Source organism: Lepisma saccharinum, chromosome 4 (genome assembly GCF_977018435.1).
Source record: "Lepisma saccharinum chromosome 4, izLepSacc3.1, whole genome shotgun sequence".
Lineage (NCBI taxonomy): Eukaryota > Metazoa > Arthropoda > Insecta > Zygentoma > Lepismatidae > Lepisma > Lepisma saccharinum.
Genome location: NC_139232.1, coordinates 109,326,506 through 109,331,347, shown reverse-complemented (window position 1 = coordinate 109,331,347; position 4,842 = coordinate 109,326,506).

Genomic DNA, 4,842 nt, shown 5'->3' with positions numbered 1-4,842 from the left:
ATGTAGACTATCCTTGTATACGCGTAGACGCACATCACTGCTTAGTAGACAAAGTTAGCAGAGTGCGTGGGCAAATGTGGCAAAATGGAGGGGAGACAACTGCCCTCCTCTTCCCCTTAATCGCCGCCACTGCTCAAGACATGCACAGTATATGTGAGTATATAGTCTGTAAACTTGTAGAGGCGGTAGTAATCTGTGTGAGCAAAGCATAGTTGGCTGAAGACACTCTCGTGACTACAGGTGTCCAATCTTAAAAATTGAGTTGAGTCACTGGGTGGCCAATAATAGTTTGCCAGAGATTTGTGAAGTTATGTTGCAAGCCGTAGTGAATTATTCTACATGCAGTTATTTGTGACGATATGTTAATAGTACGAATATGGTAGATTGATTTATTTATTTACTTTATTAAACGTCGCATTTCTGCCACTTTTAGCTTTTAGCGACGATGGGATGAATAATGATCGGATTGTTTGTTCGAGTTTTTGTTTTAATACATCAGTGCAATTAACTCCAAAAGATTTTTTTTAACGATGAATTTATTCATTTCAAGAAATGTATTAGTTGGTATAAAAAAATTCTACCTTAGAAAACACTCATGCCTGACTAGAACTTGGCGAGATCAGTACGAATGTATTACTTCTATTATTTATTATTATTATTATTATTATTATAATTAATGTAGTTAGTTGGTGGTACAGTATATTCATTTCGAAATAAAGGAATGGGGGAAAAAATTCTGCCTAGGGGCGCCAAGTTGCAAAAATGGCCCTTGATTTCTCAAACTCTGTCTATCCTTCTCTCTCTCTCTCTCTCTCTCTCTCTCTCTCTCTCTCTCTCTATCTTTCTTTCTTTCTCCCTTCTGTATTTATCTATTCCTATCCTTCTCTCTTTCTCTTTGTTATTCTTTGTCTTCATCTGTTTCTCAATCTCTTCCTTCTATCTATCTTCGTTTGTCACTTTCCAACCCTCTCTTCCTATGTTTCTTTACCTCTTTCTAACATTATATATATATATATATATATACACGAGGCGTATTCGGAAAATAAAAACCGAAAGGGTGTAAAAAATAAAGTAAAATAGTTTCGTACCTTTTTATTTGTATTGCATTCTACAAACCTTAAACTACTTTTCTACGTAGTTTCCACTATTGTTCAAGCATTTGTCGTAGCGTGGCACTAGTTTTTGTATCCCATCATCATAGAATGTTCCCGCCTGTGACGAAAGCAATCCATGCACTGCTGCTTCGACGTCGTCATCCTCGTCGAAACGCTGAACAGCAAGACACTTCTTCTTCAGATAAAGAAAGGATGGTGGTCACTTGGTACCAAGTCAGGGCTGTGGCCGGATGATCAAATTGTTCCCAGCCGAATGACGTGATCAAATCTTGAGTTTGTTGGGCCGTATGCGGACAAGCATTGTCGTGAAGCAACACAATGTCTTCGCTAAGCATTCCGCGTCTTTTGTTTTGAATTGCACGACGCAGCCGGATTAATGTGTCACAGTAGGCATCTTTGTCGATGGCCTGTCCTCTAGGCAAGAATTCAACCATTCTTGCATTGAGAAAACGAATCAAAGAACGGACTTCACAGTCGGCGGGCCAATTGATTTTCTTGAACATTTCAAACCTTCAGAAAACTCCCCGCTCCCACGCGTGCCTGTAACTTACTAACGGATGAAGGACGTCAGCGACAACTCACACGGTCGCGACTGCAGTGCTACAGCGGCGATATTTGCAAACGGTACTTACTTTACGAATACGCCTCGTATATATAATCATTTCTCTCTCTTTCGTTCTCGTCTCCTGTGTATCTCGACCTCTTTCTTGCTCTTTTCTTCCTCCGTTTCTCTCTGTCTAATTTTCTCTTCCTGTATCTCTCTACTCTTTCCATCTTTCATTCTTCCCTCTCTCTCTTGCTTTTTCTTTTTTTCTTTCTCCCCTCCTGAGTTTCTCTATGGGAGCTTTCAGACCAAAGCGACACGCGACAAGTGTTTCACCCCGATGTGACAAGCGATAAGCGACAAGGATGCATTCAGTCTTTAGGAAACCTGTGCAAATAACAGACCGAAGAAATACATGATGATCACCATTGAGAAAACCGACAGGCCACTTATGCAGCTTGCCGTGTTGCTACGGTTCGAAAGGTTCCACTTATTTCTGAAGTTTGGTTTCCACTTGTCGCCTGTCGTGTGTCTCTTCAGTATGGAAGTTCCCTATCAACGTTCTCTCTCTATTTTTCCCTCTTCCTGGTGTTTTCTATTTATTTATATCACATTTTTTCTCTCCCTCTGTACCCCTCTGTCTGTGTATGTGATTCTCAGACACGTATCTAGAAATATATTTCTGGGGGAGGGGTGGGTTTCGAACCAAGTGTCTCAGAAATAATAATAAATATAGTAATAATAATTAAAAGTTTGCATTAATATAACTCAATTAAATATTAATTAAAATATGTAAATTCATTTTGTATTTGTATTATTACAAATAATACAGCATAATACGAGAGATATAACAGCACGTATTCATAGCCTAGCTTACGTGTAATTAAGATCGCCAAAATTTGTATAGAATCAAATGTCCTGGCAAGGAAATTAATGTTAAATGAATATTATTGAATAATAAAAAACAACGTAAGATCCAGTTGATGAAGAGCAAAGTTAACATTTTACATATATTATCACAAGTAGTAATATGCATAAATCTTATTTGGTACTGTCCTTCAAAGCCTTACAATAATTATTCCTTGCTTTCAAATAATTTTAAAGGAAATAATTAACCATCGAATACACTACAAATGTTAAAAAAAAGTACATTTTTATTATTTAATTTTAGTTCTTTGTAGGTCTTTCGGGGGGAGGGGTTGAACCCCCAATACTTACGTCATCGGTGATTCTTGTTTTTCTATGGAGGATTCTGAAAATTCTCATGCAGGTTCTTTAGATGAGTTAAAGCCCCCCAGCCCCCACCCTGTGGCGATTCAATTGTTGCAACAGTGGGGAAATGAAGGACAATGAAAAGCCAAGCGAGTGCGCATTGCACAACTCCCAAATATCATTTACCGATTCCCCGAGATCTTTTCTTTTTAACCGCGTAAGCTGACATTTCGAAATAAAGTAACGGCACCCTCCACCCCCTCCCTCCCTGGTCTAAAATGTCAGGAAAACAACCCCCTCCCCTTGTTTTTTAACCTAAAGAGATGAGGGACCACAGAATATCACCGCATCTCTTGTTGCGGCGGCTTTCTTCTTCTTTTACCCTTTCAGACTAAACCAAAACTCGGTAAGATAGACCACATTCCTTCAACTGCTAATCAGGTCCTGGGTTCGAGTCCTAGATAGGCTCCATTATGCTTTTTCTTTGTTATTTTCTATTAGATCAGCTTCATCGTTGTCGCGATTAACCTAATGACTTGAAAGCGTCATGAATTCATCCATTAAACAGTTGCATCTCAATTGGAGGGGCGAGGGGGGCATAAGCCCAACATGAAATAATCTCTGTCCGTATTATCTTGTTCTCTCCTCCAGTATATCTCTCTCTCATTACCCACTCATTTTCCCCACTATGTTGCCTCCCCGATGGCGCAGTGGTAGCGTCGTCGCCTTGCAATCAAGGGGTCCCGGGTTCGATACCCGGTGGAGGCACATAGTGGTTCGGATTCCACTTTAAACTGTAGGTCCAGTCTCGATTAGCCTTACTGTGCATAAAGTGGACTTAAAACACTAAATCAACCAACCAATCCCCACTATGTTCCACTCGTTTGACCCAACTACAATTACCGTAATTATTTGAGACTTCAGGATGTCGGTTGACATTAAAAAGTGTTTTCTTTTTCCTTTCTAAATAGAAGACCAAAAATCGGATCTTGAAAATAGAACCCGAAAACCAGTTTTGAAAATGGAAAAAATGTATTTGTAAACCAATGACGAAAGTCAATTTAGAAAGCCGGAAATTGACTTCAGAAAGTGGAAAACTATTTTGAAAACTGAATCTAAAGAACGGCATTAAGAACAAATCGAAAAAGCTGTTTTGAAAGCTGAAGCCAAAAACCAATTTTGAAAAAGCGGAACTGAAAAATTGTGTTAAAAACAGAGGCAAAGAGAAAGTATCCATCCATATGTCGAAAAATCGGTTTGATTATTGAAACTGAAATTGCAGTCGAAACAGTTTTTGAGAGCACTATAATATACCTTTATTTAAATATTCTATGTTTTCTTTCCAGTCCCAACTACCGCGGGAGCTTCCAATGCCCGTTAGTACAGCTCTCAGCCGCGCGGCGGCGCTGTCGGCGGCGGAGGGATATCCAATGTTGCCAGGCACATCAGCAGCGGCGGCCGCGGTTGCAGCAGCGTACTTGCACCCACACCCGTACCTTCACAAACCAGAAGCGCATCCGTTCTTCCTTCCGGCTGCCGGTAAGCCACAGGTCGCTTTTATATTTGAAGAATTTTGTCCTCTTCTCCATCTCATGATGATTGACCATAGACTTCCTTTTCACGTAATTGCACTACAACTTGGCAACTTAGCAGAGAGCAATAGTTAAAGTTACAAAATTCGATTATAAAGTTGTTTTTAAGGGAAAATAAAACGGTTTCACATTTCAAACTTGCATTTTTTTTTACATAGAAAGTAAGAGTGACTTAATTTTCACACTGTCAGGTTGACTCTAAAACAATAATTTTTCCTCATATTTTAGAGAAATGACTTGTCTATAAACTTTGCACAAGAGATAATTTCGAAGCTACACGAAGCTGCAAACATTCTAGAATGGAAAAATATATTTATACATTCATTTCAACGATTGAAACAACATACATATTCATGTTTATTACATGAATATTATCGCC